This window comes from Hemitrygon akajei, chromosome 20 (genome assembly GCF_048418815.1).
Source record: "Hemitrygon akajei chromosome 20, sHemAka1.3, whole genome shotgun sequence".
In the NCBI taxonomy this organism is placed as follows: Eukaryota; Metazoa; Chordata; class Chondrichthyes; order Myliobatiformes; family Dasyatidae; genus Hemitrygon; species Hemitrygon akajei.
The window spans coordinates 35865816-35888572 of NC_133143.1; the positions used below are offsets into that span (position 1 = coordinate 35865816).

The window sequence follows — 22757 nt, forward strand, 5'->3', positions numbered from 1 at the left end:
TTTTAGCAGACACAGATGGAATTGATTTGGCAAAATCATTATGGAACAGCTCCAGGCCTTCACTACATTGCAGATACTTCAATTAACTCTACTAACCTGAAATGGCAAGCCCAAACTAGAAGTGCAATGAATTAATTCAACCTAGTAATTAACAAATTATCTCAGTAAAATCTAAGAGTTTCTTAAAAGCCGTAGGAAGTCCTGAAATTCCAAGGAAAGCATTAAATCATCTGGCTTCCATTCATCATTTAGAATATTGTTATTTGAAATTCAGAGCCTTCAATTGGTCAATTATTGGCTTAGAGCTCACATTCTGCATCTGAATAACACAGATTGATATTCGCTGGAGATTTGACGGTATTGTCAAGACTGATGTGTGAGTGCACATTGAGGACGGGCTGACTGCATTGTTGTGGAGTACTGCTTTTGTGATAAAATGTTAAACCTAAACCCTACCTTTCTTCAAGTTCTCATAAAAAATCCCACAGAGCAGTCACTTTGGCCCTGGTGCTTTTCAAGGGATCTGCAAGCTTGGTGCATGTGTAATCTGACTACAAATGGACAATTCATGTTGTCCCTGAGGAAGTGATGCTGCTAAAGCAGTGAAGTGATATAAAGACCTTACCTTTAGTCATTTTAATATTTTTGAGAAATATAATAGTGCTCTAAAATTTTAAACTGTACTTATGTTGGAACATTGTACCAGCTAATTTGTGCACAGAAAAATATCCCACAGTAACAATGAGTTAAAAGGCAAAACAATCGAACTGGTGGCTGAGGAATAGATGTCGGTCCTAAATGCTGTTGTTCTTTAATTGGAATTTATTGCAGTAAAATTTAGATTATATTTCCCAACCATTGGAATAGCCTTCAATTTTTGTCTCAGAGATGACCTGGGTCTGCTTCATTCTGCCTACTGTCACCACTGTCACAACTGCTGTGATATCTTAGGCCCCTTAACTGCCCTGGATCACCTGAACAATACAAAGTCACATATCAGGCTGCTGTTCATTGACTGTATCTTGGTGTTCAACGCAATCATCACAACCAAACTCATCATCAAGCTTCAAGAGCCTCTGTACCTCCCTCTGGTACTGAATACTCAAATTCCTCATTGGCGGACCTCAATCAGTGACTGCTCTTCCTTGTTGATCATCAACACAGGTACATTCAAGGATGTATGCTTAACCCCCTGTTCTTCTCTCTCTACACACATAATTGCGTGGCTAAGCTCAACTCCAATGCCATTTTCAACTCACTGACAACACTTCTGTTGGACAAATCACAGATAGTGATGAGGCAGCTTACTCAAGTGAGACAAGCACCTGGTTGATTGGTGCCAGAATGACAATCTCTTGCTTAGCGTCAGCAAAACTAAGGTGTTGTTTGTTAACTTCAGGAAGGTGAAGGAGGACAACGTCTACACTGGGGGATCAGCAGTAACGAGAGTCAGCAGCTTTAAATTCCTGGGCATTATCTATCCATTGCCAGTCCTGGGCCCAGCCCATAGATGCAATCAGAGAGAATGTTTGGCAGTATCTTTGATTTATTTAAGATGTTATGTAGATTCAGCTTGTCACTGAAGACTTTTACAAACTTGTACAGATGTACTGTTGAAAGTGTCCTGACTGGTTGTATCATGGTCTGATAAGGTAATTTGAATGCGTAGGAACATAGGAAGCTGCCGAGACCCAACACATCATGGCACATAGCTTCCTACCACTGGTAGTGTGCATTTCTTGCGTAAAGTAGACATGAAGTTATACTCGCATTTTGGCCTCCAGTGTCTTCCTTTAAATTAGTTAATGTTTTGAAGTTACAACGCATAACACTGGCAATGAGGTATTATTAAAATGAACCAGAAATGGCTACCGACTTGTTGAAGTTCAGTGAGATGTTCAAACAAACAAAAACACAGCAAGGAATGGCAAGTTAAAAACACAGCCTAGCACGTGCAGAGGCTGTTGAATTAATAAAAAGACAGAAAATGGAAGAAATTATGGGTTTATAAAGAGTGAGTAGCAAGTGACAATAATCATACAAAATCAAGAATGGGTGGCTACATCAGAAATATTGATGCATTTGATTACACAATGAGTAACTGACTCAAGTATACTGAGCTAATTGAATAATATTTCAAAGCAAATGAAATAGCCAATAAGAATAAGTACCAATTCTGCTGAATGTATTCAGTTCAAAGGGCTGAATGCATTCAGTTTAAAGGCATATAACCTGCCTCCAAGTTTCTCTGTTCCGACCAAACCAGCAGAAATAAGCTTTGCTGACATTCTTAAAATAATGCAGGAACATTTAGAACACTTCAGGTTTCATAAGAGGAATCAAAAAGGAGGCTATTTCAGCATTGGTGGCTGAATAGATGAGATTGTCTGAGCATCGTCAGTTCAATGACGGGCTTAATGATGCACTGAGAGATTGTTTAGTTTGTGGAATCTTACAAGAAAGCATTCAAAAATAGGTCCTATCTGAATGACAGCTTACATTTAAAAGAGCAGCTGAAATAGCTGTTTCAATGGAAACTGCATACGCAACTGAGTTGCAGTCAGGAATGAAAGTGAGCATGAGCAAAATTTCAGCGTCCAGACAGGGGCCAATTTGGCTGAACCAATTGAGTTATCACTGTGGCAGGGGCTTACATACACCAGACTGATGCAGATTTAAAGGTGAAACTTGTAGAAAATGCAACAAAGTAGGACACATACAAAGAGTATGCCAGGCAGACAAAAATAAATGGTCTGCAAAAGAAGAGAAACAGGTAAAAAGTCATATTGAAGTTTCAAAAAAGAGCATTAATCTGTATGCTGACAGTTGAATTGAATTGAATTGATTTTATTTCTTACATCCTTCACATACATGAGGAGTAAAAATCTTTACATTATGTCTCTGTCTAAATGTAAAATGTGCAACCATTGCAATTTATAATAATTTATAATAAATAGAACAGTCAATGTAACATAGAAATACACTCAGATCAGCGCGAGTTAATCAGTCTGATGGCCTGGTGGAAGAAGTTGTCCTGGAGCTTGTTGGTCCTGGCTTTTATGCTGTGGTACCATTTTCCAGATGGTAGCAGCCTGACTAGATTGTGGTTGGGGGTGACTCGGGTCCCCAGTAATCCTTTGGGCCTTTTTCTCATACCTGTCTATGTAAATGTCCTGAATCATGGGAAGTTCACTACTATAGATGTGCTGGGCTGTCCGCACCACTCTGCAGATTTGGGGGCCCATGCCAAACTTCCTCAACTGTCTGAGGTGAAAGAGGTGCTGTTGTGCCCTTTTCACCACACACCTGCTGTGTACAGACCATGTGAGGTCCTCATTGATGTGGATGCCGAGGAACTTGAAGCTGTTTAACTCAGCTGGAGGCTGAGATGTTGGCAGCAGCACTACGTTTGGCTTTGAAATCTGCGATGGTATGTAACCCTAGCCACATTTCATGTGTGCTATGTATTGTGAATCTTGACTCAATCTTGTCCCTGTATTGTTGTTTTGCAGCTTTGATAGCTTTGCACAGATCGTAGCTGCTTTTCTTGAGCTCCTGCTGATTGCCGGAGACATCCTCACCATGGAAGACATGCCAGTCGATGTCATCGAAACAATCCTGCGGCATGGAGACCGATTGATCGGACCCACAGCGGACGGTTTTAACTATGGCCGCCTCTTGTTTCAGCCTCTGCCTGTACGTTGGCAAAAGTGGGATCGAAGAGTGATCTGATTTTCCAAAAGCTTGGCGAAGGAGTGCTTTGTAGGCGTTGCAGAAGGGAGTGCAGCAGTGGTCAAGTGTGTTATCTCCACGAATGCTCACCTGGATGTGCTGACAAAACTAAGGTGAGACTTTCATCAGCTCGATTAAAGTCACCAGCGACAATGCAGGCAGCCTCTGGGTGTGCAGTTCTTTGCATCTTGACATCTGCATGTTGATGACAAGTCTGATGATGATGAGAGTGACACAGGACTATGAAAACTAATATTGGGCAAGCAATCTGGCTTGCACCAGAAATGAACGGCAAATTAATTAAAATGGAGTTGGACACTGGTTTGGCTGTTTCAGTCATTGCTCAAATGAGTTTGAATAGCATTTCAAAGATACTAAACTGAAGTCTTGCAGATATCCAGCTAAGAAAATACAAGGAGAAGATAATTCAGAGAAGTTAACTCCTGTGGGAATGTTGTCCATGACAGTGAAATACAACAAACAACAAGCCACATTCAGCTTTTATGTGGTAAAACTAGGAGAGCCAGCATTATGGGGGCATGATTGGCGGAGACTACTACAACTCATTGGAGATCCATCCATAATTTGCATGCCACATTCCCTGCAATGAAACCAACCGGAAGTGAGTTAAGGAAGGTACTGGACGATGCCACAATTGTCTCCATGCTGAGCACCATGAACCGTTGCCCAACAGAGGACAAGCAGGTGTTGGTGTCAACCTCTTTGCCTCTGGTTTGAAAACATATTGGACCACACTGCTCAGAGAAATTGTGGAAGTGACAAAAGCAGTGGTCCAGCTGCCACAGTTTTGTAGGCAACATATCTGGGAAAGCTTCTGATATGTTAATTAGGCAGTGACTTGAAACATGTGTCTTGGTTTTAAACTGGAAGAGAGTTCAAGGAGCTTCAGGAAAGTTGTAAGCATTCAGCTTTTGTGAGCATGAAGAACCAGAATTTGCTCTGCATGCATTAAGGTTATTGCATTAACTTCAAGTGGGAGACAAAAAGCTGCTGGTAAAAGTTGATGTAAAGACTAAAACCCAGCTGGATTAACGGAAGACCAAAAAGAAAGGAGTCAATGGAGAATGTGTCAGATGAAGTTGTGGATGAGGAAACCAACAGGAGAGATCAGATGGTAAAGGAAGCAATAGAAGGATTAAAAAACGAATACTCCTGTGAACTAAATGGAACTTCCGAAGATCAAGATGCACAAACCAGAAGAGGAAAAAGGAGAGGAAATGTGTTCAGAGCTGTCAGAACCACTACCTGCAGTCGTAGAATCAACTCCTACAACCACCAAAGAGGAGGCTACAGAACCTAAGATTGTTTTCATAGCCACAAGTCCTCACCTGCCACCCAAAGTGTTTCACATTGTCAGGAAAGACATTATCCCACAAGAGCAAGAAATCCTCCACACCGATTAAATCTTTAGGCCTGAATGGGAGGATTTAAAATTTACTATGTTGTTCATGTCTGTATATAGTAGTTGTATTATATAGTATACTGTACTGTGTGTATAGTTGAGATGCATTCTTTATTGAGAATGAATTTATAGTCAATAGCATACTTCTGAAGCAAAGACAACAAATTTGACGACATATGTTGGAGATATTAAACCTGATTCCGATTATACTTGCATTTTGGACTCGTGTCTTCCTTTGAATTAGTTTAGAGTTTTTAGTTACAAAACGTAACCAGCATCAGGTTCAAGAACAGCTAATTCCTTTCAGCCATTTGATTCATGAACTGGTAAAACCTTAATCACCGCAGTTTAGCAATGTTATGACCACTTTGAAAACTTTGCACTAAAGTGGACTTATTTCTGTTTTAATTGTGTTCTTTCTTATAAAGGTTGTGCATAATTTATGTTTAATTTACTTCTTGCTTGTGATTGTTCCTTACTGTATATGTACTGCTGCAAGTTTTTCACTGCACCTGCGAATACATGTGCTTGTGTATAAGACAATAAACTCTGACTCGAAGTTGTCTTCCCAGTTGCACCCACACTCAGTCTACTTTCCTTATGAATGCCAATAAATTTTCTAAGGGCATCTGCACATTTTTATAACCATGCTTGAATTTGAATACAACTGTTTCCTGCAACCCTCCTTACTGCAAGAAATATCTAATCTATTTTGGCGATCAACTTTTCAAATCCCTTGAAGTTGTAGAAATTAGACTTTCATATTTGGCAGACAGTAATGAAAGCTACACTGTCACTGTGCTCATCAAAAATAACTCCACAGGAGCCTTAATGTGCTTTCAAAGTATTAGCTGAGTTTTTGGAAATTGGAAGGTTGAAAACAGTCTAGCAATTAAGTAGTCACCTTTCAGTAATATATGTAACACATAAATAAAATATTATTGCTATAGATTATTGCTTATTAATATAGAGGTATTGTACTAAATCACACTGAATGATTAGATGGGTTGTACTGAGAATAATGCACTACTTACTTTGCTTGTTGCTGTAGTTGTTTTGTTATTATATCTCTTGTTTATTCCTATGGAAATTTCTGGTTACTGTGGTAGTTGCACCCAAATTGATGTGATCTTTCATCGATTCTATTATTGTTATTATTCTATTATCGATCTACTGAGTCTGCCCGCAGAGTTGTATATAGTGACGTATACGTACTTTTATAATAAATTTATTTTGAGCTTTGATTTCCTCTACCAGTTGTTATTGTTTGTCACTGAAATGTTGTCAATATCAGCTGTTACTGTGCAAAGTGACTGTGCTGCATGACTCTGCAAATATTGCAGTATGTGAATTGGCCTTTCCAATAATGAATAGTGACATCTATTTATATTTACATTATGTTATATTTTGTTGTTTTTTTTTAGCTATTTGGCTAATTACAACTGAACAATTAGCTTGTGGAAGTGACTGCAGGAAACCTGATGGGTAAGTGGAGCCAATCTTTAGATCAATTCTTAAAATGTGCAAATGATAAGCCTCAGGATGATTTAATTATCACCAAATAGGAGAGTAGAGCATTCTGAATGGAATTTTATTCTGCCTACATAGAATACCGATTTCATTTTTTCTTCCCTCTCTTTTGTGACACTGGTGATTCCTACGGGTTGTGAGGAGTCTGGAACTTGCGTGCAATTCTTCACTTGCCTGTCTTTTCTGTGTGTATTCATGCGGATGGCTCTACCTTGTGGATGCTTCATAGCTGCACTTATCACTGGAAGCATTCTGATCTTCAATGGATGGTTGATAAATAAGCCCCAGGGAATAACATCAGGGGAACTGAATCTTCAATATTCTAGTTTGCCACAGGCTATGTCAAGTTGGACTAAATTATAAATTGAATTGGACTGCAAGCTGATGCAGAGATGATGAATACCATAGTATGTTAGATATTTTCAGTTTTTATATTATGAGAGAAGCAAGCTTTTTACAATGCTACAATTTTTACAACCAAAAAAAATCCTCTTTATATGAAAATGAAACATTCAATTATCTTATGCATCCATATCTCCCCAACACACTCATCCAGCCAGAAAGGCTGCATCACATTTCTCCCCCAATTTATTTTTGGCAAACTGTGACATATACATATGGAATAATTGCCAATAGAGGGGCCCAGGATAATACTACTAATAATAATAACATTCTTGCTGAAATGTTATTTTGTGTGTAGTTTGTGGTTGTTTATCCTGTGGTTTTGCTCTTGACGTGGTAATTCTGGAATTGGAGTGTGTATTGACACCACTGTATGAACAAATGAGTCAAACATGGGGTAAGGTGCATGACCCTCATTAAACACCAATGCCCTTGAGCAGAAAAGCCTACAAAAGGTAGTGGATACAGCCCAGTCCAACACGAGTAAAGTCCTCTCCACCACTGAGCACATCTACACGGAGTGCTGTCACAGGAAAGCAGCATCCATTGCCAAGTACTCCTACCATCCAGGCCTTCCTCTCCTTTCACTACTATCATCAGGAAGAAGATACAGGAGCCTCAGGACCCACACCACCAGTTTATTACCCCTTAACCATCAAGCTCTTGAATGAGAGCGATAACTTCACTCGCCCGGTTGCTGAACTGTTCCCACAACCTGTGAACTCGGTTTCAAGGACTCTTCATCTCATGTTCTTGATTTGTATTGCTTATTTATTAATTATTGTTATTTTTTCTTTCTTTGTATTTGCACATTCTTTTGTCATTCTCACATTGGTTGTTTGTCCAGGTGCTGTCTTTCTTTGATTCTATTATGTTTCTTGGATTTACTGAGTATGCCCGTAAGTAAATGAATCTCAGGGTTGTATTTGGTGATATTTACTGTATGTACTTTGCTAATAAATTTACTTTGAACTTTGACAGACTTATATTGTTGCATAATTGGAATTGGTTTATGATTGTCACAAATCAAGATACGGTGAGAAGCCTGTTTTGCACACTGTCCATACAGATCAAATCATTGCACATTCCATCGAGGTAGAACAAAACCGAAGATTAACAATGCAGAATGAGGTGTGTAACAGCTACAGAGAAAGTGTTTGCAAGTGAACAACAAGGTGCAACATCATAATGAGGTAGATTGTGATGTCAAAAGTCCATCTTCTTGTATTAGGGAAATATTTGATAGAATAGTGGGGCAGAAGCTATTCTTGAGCCTGGTGGAATATGCTTTCAGGCTTTTGCACCTTCCACCCAGTGGGAGAGGGGAGAAGAGAGAATTTCTGAAGTGGGTGGTGCCTTTGATTATCTTGCTTGCTTCAATGAGGCGGTGAGAAAGAGACAGAGTCTAGGGAGAGGAGGCTGATTGCGATGATGTGCTGAGCTGAGTCCACAACTCCCTTGCGGTCACATGCAGACAGTTGCTTACCAAACTGTGATGCATCCAGATAGAATGTTTTCTGTGGAATATCAATAAAAATTGTTGAGGGTTGATGATGACATGCCAAATTTCTTTAGCTTCCGGAGGAAGTACATTCAGTGGCCACTTTATTAGATACAAAGTGTGGAAGGAATTAAATGCATAGCCATGTTTTCTGAGAGTTTGTGATAAGCTACTTTCATGATGTAGCACTTCCTTTGTCAATATATCTCTCATTTCCCCCTAATAACTGTGTGAAACATGAGGAGTGAGCTTACTCTAGTAGCATGAGTAAAAACCTTCAAAAGAGAAGAGGGGTGCAAATAATATATTCCTATGATTATAGTTTGGCCCCAACTAATTTCCAACCAATTTGCTGTTGGAAATTTGGCTTCCAGATTTCTTACATTAAACCATATTGTTGTATGGAAGTTTGGTTGATCGCCAGGCTTGGCAAAATGTTTGCAGGCGTTTTGGCTCCAATCGAAAAGCCATCATCAATGCACAGTTGAGGGTGTTGTCTCCTCAGAGTGCCGGCTTATATACTCCTCTGGGGTCCGAATGAATATTGATTAGATGTTGTGATTAGTTGGCCAAAATGTTGTATGCAGGAAACTTAGAGGTCAAATATTCATTTGTAATATCCTACATTAAATACTCTAATTTTACTAATGATGATTGCATGGTAAATAATGACCGGTAAATAAAGCAGCTCTCCTGATTTTCTATGAAATAATGACTTGTGTTTGAATAGCACTCATAATGCCAAAAACCCTGAAGCTCAGCAAATGAAGCATGACCAACATAGTAAATATTAGGATAGATGATTTAAAAGCTTAGTCAAATGAGCTGGCTGTTCTAGATGTCTTAGAGGACAAGAGATGGAGTCATTTCAAGAGAAGATTTCTGAGCTGAATCAGCTGACAGTTGAAAGTACACCATGACAATAGTGAAGTGTAGGAAAAAATTAAGTACGTATTTAAAATAAAATTCATGTTTCTAGATGGATGTACCTACATACTGGCATTTTCTAGTCTTTCTGTACTATCGGATATAAGATTCAAGTAAGAGTGAGATGAGAAGAAATGTCATCATCAAAAGGTGAAGCATTGTTCCCTTCTAACAAACAGGTTTAGTCAATGATTGTATTCACAATGGAGACTGGTAACTTTCCTGATGTTAGGGTAATCAAGGGATATCGGGCTAAAGGTGGAGAATGGGTTGTTATACATAGATAAAAAGTGATCCCAGTGAAAGGTGGATCAAGTTTGAGAGGATAAATGACCACTTTATTTATTAAATTCATTTGAAAGAAAATTAAAGATCTCGCAATTATGAAATTCCTCAGAGGTTCTGAAATACTTTTTTTGATGCAAAATCACTGTTGCGAATTGTGATCAGCAGGATACCAAGCCAGTAAAGGCAGCATAGACCTGGGGTGTACAATCTAGGAAGGCCTAAAGATGAATATATTCAGAATCAGAATCAGGTGTATTATCACTGCCATATGTCATGAAATGTGTTGTTTTGAGGTAGCAGTACAAAGTACATTTATTATCGAAGTATGTATTCTATATATAACCTTGAGATTTGACTCCTTACAGGCAGCCACAAAGCCAAGAAACCTAAAAGGACCCATTTTTATAAAAGACTGTCAAACACACAATGTGCAGAATAAAAAAACAAATTGTGCAAACAATAAAACTAAGCAAATAACCTTCAGAACTGAAGTTCATGAAAGTGAGTCCATGGCAACCCTTGTGAGCAGCGAGCTGATCACCAGCCCTTCCCTTGCCTCATGGCCCAGCGCATATATTGGCCAAACAATGGGTCATTCCTTGCTCATGGACCTGGGTCCTGCTTCTCTGATGCTATTTCAGGCCTGGACCCTGCCACCTTGATTCGGCCAGTACCCGACTTTTCCAAAGTGGCTTGGCACTTAAACTGGTCAAACGTTGGCTTGTGTCTCACTCTCGGGCCTGGGCCCTACTGCCTCACCTCGGTTCTGTCACTTCAAATTGCCTCCAATTCAGAATCAGCAATGGCCAAACAATGGCTCATTCCATGCTCTTGGGCCGGGCCACACCACAATTGTCCTGTACCTCAAGACTTCATTTCAAAAACTCAACTTCAAATGGGAAGTACCATGCTATCGATTGCAGTGATCGTTTTTTGAGACAAAGTGTGATAAATAAGGCAGTTAATAGTTCTTTTTGCTGCCATCAAGTCATCGCTGTGCTTCCCCAGTGCCTTCTGAAACCAGTACAGTGCAAGAGATAAAGTGTACAACTTACAGTGCTGTCGGTTACAAAAAAATAAATTAATAGTAATAACAGGAATAGTGAGGTAGGTAGTGTTCATGGGTTCCCCGATTGTTCAGAAAACTGATGTTGGAGGGGAAGTAGCTGTTCCTAAAACGTTGAGTGTGTATCAGTCTGCTTTACCTCCTCCCTGAATGAGAAGAGGGCATGTTCTAGATTGTGAGGGTGTTTAACAATGGATGCTGCCTTCTTGAGGCATTGCCTTTTTAAGAAATTATCAATGGTGGGGAATCTTGTGTCTGTGAAGGAACTGGCTGAGCCTGTAACCCTCTGCAGCCTTTTTCGATCCTGTGCATTGGAGCCTCCACACCAGGTGGTGATGCATCCTGTCAGAACCTGTCACTGTACATCTGTGGAAGTTTGCAAATCTCCTCAAACTCTTTATTAAGTGAAGCTGCTGGCGTACCTTAGTTTCAGGCAGAGTGGGAGAAGGAAGCAAAGTAAAGCAATATGACAAAGGGAAAAAGGGGAAAGTTCATAACGGGTTCAGCGACACAACTGAACCAACAGTGGGCATTTTCACCGAGCTTGAAAGTATGCTTTGTTTTCATTCTCCACTTGGATTTCCTTCAGAATACTCTCCATTGTGACAGAAATCTGAACTGAATGCGAATGGAGCAGAATCTTTGGACCTGAGTCAAGATTTAATTTGCATCACAGATTCCTGATAATGGTTTTAATGGAAGGAAGCTGGATATGAATTTGATTCATTCTGTGGCTGAGTAATTGCATTGAGACGAATAGATGAAACTAGGCTATCAAGCAATACCTTGGATATTGCTTTAAGTATCATATTTCATATGTTTACACCTTCCTGGGTCTCACTATTCTTTCAGGGTGATTTGGTATTGCTGGCAAGTCCAGCATTTATTTCTTCAGCTTAAATGCCATTGTGGCAATAGAAGTAGCTGCCCCTCTCAGCTAATGTACTCTCTTTGACTAAGGCATTTGTACACCTGTCATATTAATTCTTTGCTTGATATATTGTCAAATATTAATGTTCCTATGAAGTGCATTAATGCGTTTTGGTACATTACCACATATATCAAAATGCACAGACTGTTTTGTTATTGAATCAGAAACAGTGCTGTGAAAGGTCACATTTACACTCAGTGGCCACGTTATAAGGTACTTGCTGTACATAATAAAGTGGCCACTCAATGTATGTTTGTGGTCCTCTGCTGTCGTAACCCAACCACACCGAGGTACAACATGTTTTGCTTTCAGAGATGCTCCTGTTGCCTTCCTGTCAGCTTCAAGCAATCTGGCCAAACTCCTCTGATGCCTTTCGTTAACAAGGCACTTTCCCTCACAGCACTGCCGCTCACTGGACACTTTCATTTTATGCACCATTTTCTGTAAACTCTAAAGACTGCTGCACATGAAAATCCCAGGAGATCAGCACTTCCTGAGATACTCAAAGCACCACATCTGTCACCAATAATCACTTCACGGTCACAGACACTTAGATAACATTTCTGCTCCATTCTGATGTTTGGTCTGAAGAAATGAACCTCTTGACCTTGTCTGCATGTTTTTATGCATTGAGTTGCTGCCACATGGTTGGCTGATTAGATACAGTTTTTGCATTAGCAAGCTGGTGTACAGGTTTACCTAATAAAATGGTCACTGAGTATATATAATTTTTAACAAAGTGCAAGGCTTTCAATTTCTGATTATCAAACGTGATGTATGTTTATAAATGGTCATTGGTGCAAAGATTTTATGGAAATGTGTTTCTCTTGTAGAATTGCTAATCAGATAGCTTTCCTTTCATGAAGAATGTGGCTTTCTTTTCTGTGTCAGTTGTACAATCAATTTGCAGTTAGTACTGAGGGTAGGAAGGGGTGGACCTACTCTGGCTTTGGTGTAGCTCAGTAATGTCCATAGGAAGCAAAAGGTGTCTCCTTTGTCTTAATGTTAAGCAATGCAAGTTGCAGAAGCTTTGTACTGGTAATAACTTTTATTGTAGACTATAAAGTATTGCTGTACCAATCTGAATTACACTGCACAATTGGGAATCCAATATTAAAATTATGTTGCATGTTTGACCCTTGCGTTAACTAGCTTAATTTCAAGTGCAATATGCATAACTGTGAAACACCTGGAAAAGTCCAGACATCAGCTGAAAATGATTATAAAAGGCACTGAGGGGAAACCAGAACAAAAATAACTCAACCTAACCTCAGCAATTGAACTGCAGAGATAAAAAAGGTGTATCTTTTAAACCAACTTGAAATAGAACCATATTCATGGGGGATAAAAACATGACTGTAGTCAGAGGAAAATCTTGAGAATACATTGATACAATGATTATTTATCAGGGATGAGTTATTATTCCATGCCATTTACAACAGGATATAAAATTACCATTCCCTGACAACAAAAACTTAATTTGCAGTTTTAACTTTTGTTGGGATTAGGGGAATTGGTGTTGGGTAGGGCAGAAGAACATGGAAATTAATAAATAAATGAACAAGCAAACAAATAAATAAGTAAATATATAAAGTTAAGTTATTATTAATTAAGTCTGCACATTGCTAAGTGAGTTTAGACTTTCGTACAGTACTGTATTTGTCAACGTGGACTGGAGAGCGAGTTTGTAAATCCGGCTAGTGAAACGGATGTTGGGAATGACAAGGGTAGCACCGCGGCGGAGTTGTGGAACAGGTGGCAGAGAAGAGTGCTGGGGTGGGGGTTGGTGTGCGTGCAGGCACACCCAGCCCTGAGATATCAGGCAAGGTAATTTGATTCCATACAATTGGTTTATTGATCATTACAGAATGTCTCCCTGTTGTTTCCTGCTCCTTCCCCCTTTTCCCAATCATGATTCCCCTCTCGCTGTCTCCTTCCCACTCTCAGTCCACAGTAGAATCCCATATCAGAATCAGGTTTATCATCTGTCATATTTATCATGAATTTTTTTTAAGGGAGCAGTACAGTACAATATATAAAATTATTCCAGTACCCTAGATGTATATGTACATGTGCTAGGACTTTTGCAAAATCATGTAGATGAACCTAAACAGTTTGTAAATTGGTGGGACCGTGGTTCAGATGTTGAAACTTTGACAGAGGAAGTGGGAAATTTTAATTCCTGCACCTTAATTAAGTTTCCCCACGTTTTCTCTCGCATGAGTATGATTTTGAGGGAAACCTGCAGGGCATGGCAGTTCATGCAATGACTGGTGATAATGAAAATATTTCCCCAGCAAGGGATGGGAGCAAAGTGAGTTTAGGAGGAGCGGTAAAGGCCCATCAAATTCAGGGGTTCTTTGACAGAAGGGCAGCACTCCTGTATCAATTGTGTCACAAGGTTAAAGCTTTGGAATTTGTTAAGAAACTTGGACCATTTCTGGGTGCTTCTTTTTTCTGAATATTCATGACTGGGAAGTCTTTATTGGTTCCTTCTTCCTACACCCTTTCATAACTTAAGAGGCATAATTTTTGGAATCTATGTATCTTTTCTGTAGGTTTAGGAGCAGGCAAATTAAGTTAGATGTGGTGCAGATATTCTTCCCGCCCTTTTTGTAGGAGATCCCCTAGAACCAAAGATGACTTGATCTCTTTCCAGTTCAATGAGTTCTGATGGTACTAATCAGGCCAATATGGGAATGATCAATTCTGCCTTAGGTGCTCTTGGAGATGTTTGAATGGCAGGTGTTCTGATGGGAGATAGTTTAATTCTTCTGAAGCTTTTATTGGGTTTTTGTGTGGTTGTGACAAAAAGAGTAGAGGCTCTCAGAATCTTTCTGCACTTTGCTTAGCGTTGGGCAGGCAGCTCCCACAATCAGTGAGGATGCTTTATTTTTACTAAAGCTTTGAGGGTACTCCTTGATGTATTTCCTCTGTTATCCACATAGCTTCGAATAGACCGCATGTTTTGAGAGTCCAATGTCAGGCATGCAAATACGTGTTGTCCAACCATGGAGTTTAATTAAGGCCTTATTGCTGAGGATGCTGATGTTGGTTTGCTTACTTTATGAATAGTTTCAAAGCAGTTTGCAGAACCAGTTCACGAATTACTCCTCCAAGTGAAATGCCTGTTAAAGGTAACCCATGACATAAGTATATAAAGATTTCTGCTGTCAGAGAGACCACAAAATTAGTTCTAGTTTAAGGTTTTAATCATCAAACACAATATTCTGCAAACAACCAAAGGCTGTGCTTGGAATTCTGTTGATAACTATTGTACATTGCTGTGAAATGGCACTTGAAATATTGATACTGATTCACGTTTCGTAAGTTTCGGTGTGCACCTGCGTTGTTGGGAGCTTCTCACAGGGCTGGAAAGGGCAGAAGCTTCTGGAATTTTGTGAATGCCAAGAAAGCACTTGGGAAGAGGAAATCCTGTGAAATCTTCTTCCTGATAGAAAAAAGAAATTAGATTACAGTGTTGTCATCTTGATTTTTCAGAACAAGGAGTACGAGACTTTGCAGCAATAACCTTGGTAACTGAACAACATTCAGGTCTCTCCCTTCAGGTATTGTTCAGGAATACCCTGAAATTCTGGATTAGGAGTTGTATATGTCTGTGCGGTCATTTTAAGGTGAGGTGTTTTTGTTAAACACCTCAGGGGTGTATCTGTATGATGACATACAGAGGGTGGTCATGCTCCAAGTGTATGCTCCGATTTGAAGGTTAGTAAGTTCTGTTGATGCACTTCTACATGCTTTTACACTGGCCCGTATATGAATGAGCTAAGGTTCCTTACCTGCTGGATCCTCCTTGACTACCTCCTTCACCCACTTTCCACGAGAGCCATTGCTGTTTCTCCAGCAGCTGAAAAAGAGGCATGAGTGTTGTGGAATCCTGGGGTTCCTTTTCGCTCCTGGAAAGCTGGAAGAGAAAGCACAGCCTCCTCGGAATGTGACTCAATGTGGCACATATTCACAGAATAGGAATTCTACTTCTGTTCCATAACATAATATGTTAAGTTATGACCATAATATGATAAGTTTTTATCTGCAATTTGAGAAGGATAAGGGCAGATCGGAAGTGTCAGTGCTGCAGTTGAACAAAGGAGACTATGGAGCCATGAGGGAGGAACTGGCCAAAGTTAACTGGATGGATATCCTAGCAGAATAGACAGTGGAATGGCAGGTATTCTTGGGAATAATGCACAAGGTGCAAAATCAGTTCATCCCCCGGAGAAGGAAGGATTCAAAGGGGGGGGGGGAAGGGGCCACAGTGGTTGACAAAGGAAGTCAGAGATTGTATAGCATTAAAAAAAAGGAAGTATGACAGAGCTAAGGTGAGTGGGAGGACAGGTGATTGGGAAATTTTTAAGGAACAACAGAACTTAACTAAAAAGGCAATATGGGGAGAAAAAATGAGGTACGAACGCAAGCTAGCCAGGAATATAAAGGAGGATAGCAAAAGCTTTTTTAGGTATGTGAAGAGAAAGAAGATAGTTAAGAACAATGTTGGGCCCTTGAAGAATGAATTGGGTGAAATTGTTATGGGAAACAGAGAAATGGCAGAAGAATTTAATAAGTACTTTAGATCTGTCTTCACTAGGGAAGACACAAGCAATCTCCCAGATGTATGGATGGGCCAAGGACATAGGGTAACAGAGGAAATGAAACAGATTGACATTAGGAAGGAAACGGTGATGAGTAGACTGATGGGACTGAAGGCTGACAAATCCCCAGGTCCAGATGGTCTGCATCCTAGGGTACTAAAGGAGGTGGCCCTGGAAATTGCGGATGCATTGGTAATCATTTTCCAATGTTCCTTAGATTCAGGATCAGTTCCTGAGGATTAGAGAATGGCTAATGTTATCCCACTTTTTAAGAAAGGAGGCAGGGAGAAAACAGAGAACTATCGTCCTGTCAGCCTAACATCAGTAGTGGGGAAGATGCTAGAGTCCATTATTAAAGATGAAATAGTGGCATATCTAGATAGCAGTGATAGGATTGGGCCGAGCCAGCATGGATTTACCAAGGGCAAATCATGCTTGACTAATCTATTAGAGTTTTTCGAGGATGTAACCAGGAAGTTAGACAAGGGAGATCCAGTGGATGTAGTATACCTCGATTTTCAGAAGGCATTTGATAAGATCCCACATAGGAGATTGGTGGGTAAAATCAGAGCTCATGGCATTGGGGGGAAGATATTGACATGGATAGAAAACTGGTTGGCAGATAGAAAGCAAAGGGTAACGGTGAATGGGTGTTTCTCGGAATGGCAGGTGGTGACTAGTGGGGTGCCACAGGGCTCGGTATTGGGACCACAGCTGTTTACGATTTACATCAACGATTTAGATGAAGGCATTGAGAATAACATCAGCAAGTTTGCTGATGATACTAAGCTGGGTGGCAGTGTGACATGTGATGAGGATGTTAGGCGAATTCAGGGTGACTTGGATAGGCTGGGTGAGTGGGCAGATACTTGGCAGATGACGTTTAATGTGAATAAGTGTGAGGTTATCCACTTTGGGAGTAAGAACAGGAAGGCAGATTATTATCTGAATGGTGTAGAGTTAGGTAAGGGAGAAATACAAAGAGATCTAGGAGTCCTTGTTCATCAGTCACTGAAGGTGAATGAGCAAATGCAGCAGGCAGTGAAGAAGGCTAATGGAATGTTGGCCTTTATTACAAAGGGAATTGAGTACAAGAGCAAGGAAATCCTTTTGCATTTGTACAGGGCCCTGGTGAGACCACACTTGGAGTATTGTGTACAGTTTTGGTCTCCAGGGTTAAGGAAGGACATCCTGGCTGTAGAGGAAGTGCAGCGTAGATTCACAAGGTTAATTCCTGGGATGTCCGGACTGTCTTACGCAGAGAGGTTAGAGAAACTGGGCTTGTACATGCTGGAATTAAGGAGATTGAGAGGGGATCTGATTGCAACATATAAGATTATTAAGGGATTGGACAAGATAGAGGCAGGAAATATGTTCCAGATGCTGGGAGAGTCCAGTACCAGAGGGCATGGTTTGAGAATAAGGGGTAGGTCATTTAGGATAGAGTTAAGGAAAAACTTCTTCTCCCAGAGAGTTGTGGGGGTCTGGAATGCACTGCCTCAGAAGGCAGTGGAGGCCAATTCTCTGGATGCTTTCAAGAAGGAGCTAGATAGGTATCTTATGGATAGGGGAATCAAGGGATATGGGGACAAGGCAGGAACCGGGTATTGATGGTAGATGATCAGCCATGATCTCAGAATGGCGGTGCAGGCTCGAAGGGCCGAATGGTCTACTTCTGCACCTATTGTCTATTGTCTATTGTCTAACACGAAATACAAGAGGGAAGAAGGTTTTCAGGGCAGATTTGTTATGTGGTAATAAATCTAGCTTTGGACATCATACTGTGGGAGAGGTGTATTGTCCATGGAAAGTGCTCAACACATGTACATCAGAACATTATTAAGTCCAAACACTAAATTACTTAGCTGTAGAAACTTGGCTTGTATTCCCATCAGTGTAGAATGTCGAGTGGTGTTGACTGAAATTCGCAGAAGTTTAAAATAAGTTGATTTTTGGTTGTATTGAAACTACAATGGTTATTGTTGACATGCTGTAATAGGAACCATCTATAAAATAGCATGCATCAATATGCCAAAGCTAATTCAAAAGCACCATACCAAATTGTGAACTTGGCTCTCAGATTATCAGCATGAGTATGGGAGCTCTAATGCTTGCAGGTTTCCAATCAGGTCACTGCCCATACAGTCTTGGAAATATATCCCTGTTTCTTAGTTATCACTTGGTTTTGGTTCAAACACTAGATTGCTCCATCAAACATCAATTATGAGTGCATGTATATGTAATTCAGTAATTCAAAAAAATAGTTCATCATTAACAAAAGAGATTCTGCAGATGCTGGAAATCCAGAGCAACACACACAAAATGCTGGAGGAACTCAGTGGGTCAGGCAGTGTCTAAGGAGAGGAATTAATAGTCCATATTTCGGGCTGAGACACTTCATCAGGATCCTACAACCTGCTGGGTTCCTCCAGCATCTTGTGATAGTTCATCGTTAGAGCAATTAGGGGTAGATGATTAATATTGCCCTTACCACTGGGTGCCACATTCTTTCAGTAAATACAAAAATCTCTTAAGATCATATTTTTAACATCAGCTTATTTCAAAAGGGACATGGGAAGTACCTTTTTGCGCAACCTAAAAGGAAAATCCCTATAGGGCAGGGATTCTGGCGGACAACTAGAACTCTTGAGAATGAAATCAATGTATACAGTAGATATCAATATCACATAAAGAGAACAAAAGATATGGATCAAAGGCTGGAAAGTGGAATTGTATTGCAAATCAGATGCAGTCCTATTGAACAGGAGCACAAGCTTGTAGAAGTGAGTGAGTGTTTTTATTTACTCACATATTGGATGTTGACATCACCAGCGATACCACCATATATTGTTTGCCATGAAATTAAGTGACATTTAAGAGTTAACAACATTGGTGGCTACAGAATCACACAGAGCTCAGAGTAGGATGATGTTTCCTGCTCTGAAGGAAGTTACGGAGCCAGCTGTGGTTTTGTGACTACCTGGCCACTAATCTGAGGCTTACTATTTAATAAAAATCTTAATTTATTTTACTTACCTGAATTTGAATTCTACGGCTATCATTGGGATTAGGGATTCATCGAGGATTGGACAGAGCTGCCAATCTCCACGCAAGTTGCTGCAATTTTCTTTATTTTGGTCTTATTTTACATGAATGATGTAGTTCATTCAAATAATGCAATAAGATCATGGGTTAACAGGTACATTGATAGTTCCAGCTATTAACACCCTGCACTTGTGGAGGTATCTTTATTTTTCTTAGTCCATTAATTCCTTCAGAAGGATTCCTCAATGCTCAGGCTCACTGACATTCAAATATCTTCTGTTCGTAGTTCCTGAGATTGGCTTTGGGGACACTTATCTCTCCATAGTTGATCAACAACCAGCTTCCGGAGCTGGAGCACAGTAAGAGTGTTGTCAGTGTTTAGTAACTGAGAGTTCCAAATACAATGCCATCTGTTGCATGCTATCAGTTTCAAAGGAATGCTGGAATGATTGGGAATGGGGCAGTAAACCTGAGCAAAGATCAAGGGCTGTTTGATCTGTGTGGGGTGTACTACTAAGCACTTGTGCGGACTCCAGCTGCTCTGCCACTCCAGTGAAAATCAGAGATGGTCATCGACACATTTCGATGCACTTTCCCTGAATGTTGGACGCAGCAAGGTTCAGATTTCCTTGCTGCTTGATGGACTGTTTTCGAACAAGTTGGTAATTTTTAAAAAAAAAAGTCAGATCTGAATTGGTACAAATGCTGCTTGCAACCATGCAACAAAAAAATGTGTCCAGGATTTCTGTATCAAGTTTGAGTTTTTCTGCCTGAGTGAATACTTATGACTCATGGAGTCACTGCTTATACATCATGGAAACAGACCCTTTGGCCCAGGACCTCCATACTGACCAAGATGCCTATCGACCTATATCCCTATAAACCAATCCAATTATTTAAAAAACATGTAATTGTATTGCCTCTCCTACCTCCTCTGGCAGCATGTTCCATATACCCACCATCCTCTGTGTGGACAACTAGTTTCTCAGATCCCATTGAAACCTTAAGCCTATACCCTTGAGTGTCAGACTACCCTGCCCAGGGAAAAGAATGATTGTGACTATCTGCCTGTTTTATACCCTTCATAAGGTCACTACTCAGCCTTTTTCAATAATCCATCCCAATCCGTTCTCTCCTTGTAACTTCATGTTGAGCTGTCTTTCTTTGAACCAAGTCCCCATCATTAAAACATGTGCATCACCATCTTGTGAATGTTGCTCACTGATGCCACACAGTCTGCAATGCTTGTTTTGATGTAATTTTAACAAAATTCTGTCATGTATCTGAGATGTGTGAAGGGCACATAGCTCAAAAACCAAAGCAGATGTGTAAAGGCTTACAGTGGCACTAGTTAATGTGTACATTTCTACCTGGACCACAGCAGGGCAGTCAAAGGCATCCATTTTCCTACAGGTAAGTTACATTTCTAAGCTTGTATCATTAATAAGCGTCCTTACCCCCTTGATGCCATTGTTCTCAGGACTTTAATAACTCCAGTCACAGCCAATGTATACTTTTCAGTTGTTTCCTTGATTGTCAATCCTTTCTCTAGATCGCATAGGATTCTCTCCCTTTCCCACAACACAAGCATTATTATCCCCCTTTTGTCCTCTTCTGTCAATCATTTCAGTCTTGTTTTCTCCACAGTCTGTTCCTCTCCCCTCAGCAGTGCAAAGATGTGGTAGAAGTGCCTTGAAGCAAGTACATATTCTATCAGACACATAGTGCCCTGGGCTGGTGTATGCTGAAACAGTGGAGCTCCAGACCTCACTAAATGCTAGGATAGTCCTCTTTTGCAATGGCAGCTTAATGTGTCCTGGAAGAAGATTTAGGCCTGTGTATTTTCCAATCTAGAAACATTCTTTTTAATGATCTTTAAGTTGATGTGCAGATTGGTTGTACCATTAAAATAGGCAATGGTCAAGCCCAAGTCGAATTTCTGGAGTGGGCCTTGAAGTCACCGCTTTCTGCCTCGATGTTGAGAATGGCACCACTGAGGACTCAACTGACCACATTTGGTTTCCCTGACATAGCAGCCTGCATGCACAGAGGTTCAGGCAGACCCATGTATTACATTTTCAAGCACAATCCATCAGATGGGCTTGTAGACAACGGACAAGGGCTAGAAGCAGCACATCTTTCTGTTCTCTCTCTGTCTTTCTAACTCTCTATCTCATTCTCTGTCTCTTTTTCTCTGTTTTTGTCTCGTTAGTTCTGTCTCTTTCTCTCTCATAACCCTCGCACACTTGCTCAATTCCCAGCACAGCAGGCAAAAAGACATTTCCACCTTGCCATATCAGTTCTTCTCTTGGTTCCTCTCTCCACAAAAAGAATAAAACATTGATTCTTGACTTAAGTAAATAAGCTTTTGTATGTGGCACACTGAGAGTCTGCTCCAGAATATACAACATTGGCTCACTTTGAAGACTCTGGGGGGTGGGGTTTCAAAGCATAAATTTTCTTTGGATTTCCCTTTAGATTTGGCTCTTTTGTCTTTAATTATCTGAGTACCCTGAGGTATCCAGCATTTATTTGAAAACTAAAATGATGTATTTTTATTTGATATGATATATCATTATAGAAAATTACAATAATAGAAAGCTTGCTGTGTCGATCCCACTTGTCTTATGTTCAGTTATGTCTGTGCAACCTATTATGCTGAAAAAATTCTCTTTGTGTGTTCCTTCAGTTGCAATTTTCATCTCCTTTACTTCCATAGTTTAGTAGGAACTTGTTCCTAAGACAAGAATTGTTCATCTATTTTCCAATGCAACACAGTTTTTACCATGGAGATCACTTTAACTGGCTGCGTCACTGTCTGATATGCGGTGGGGGGGGGGGGGGGGAGGATGCTGTGTGCTGCTGCAAAGGATAAGCTGTAGAGAGTTGTAAACTTCGTCAGCTCCATCATGGCCACCAGAGTATTCAGGACATCATCAAGGAGCAAATCCTCAAAAAGGCAACATCCATCGTTAAGGACCCCCATCACCCAGGTCATACCTTTTTCTCATTGCTACCATCAGGAAGGAGGTACAGAAGCCTGAAGGCACACAGTCAATGATTCAGGAACAGCTTCTTCCTGTCTGCTATCCGATTTCTGAATGGATGTTGAACCCATGAACACTATTCACAACTTTTTATCTTTATTTTTGCACTACTTATTTAATCTAACTATTATATATATAGTAATTTACTTTTTCTCTATTATTATGTATTGCATTGTTGTGGTGAACTACATATACCTGTCTGGACACGCCCCCTGATGATTGCTCCTGTGGCTCCTCCCACAGACCCCTGTATAA

The 22757-nt window shown here is 40.2% G+C and overlaps 1 protein-coding gene and 1 long non-coding RNA gene across 3 annotated transcripts in view; one reads left to right on the top strand and one right to left on the bottom strand.

The window, feature by feature from the left end:
- Positions 1–22757, top strand: part of plekhg4b (pleckstrin homology domain containing, family G (with RhoGef domain) member 4B) — a 300679-nt gene that overhangs the window by 91173 nt on the left and 186749 nt on the right. The window lies entirely within an intron of this gene.
- On the bottom strand, positions 14995–19619 carry LOC140713967 (uncharacterized). The gene is made up of 3 exons (XR_012095788.1): positions 19447–19619; positions 15601–15725; positions 14995–15251 (listed from the first exon to the last, which is right to left on the bottom strand). It is a non-coding gene; the product is annotated as an uncharacterized lncRNA (long non-coding RNA).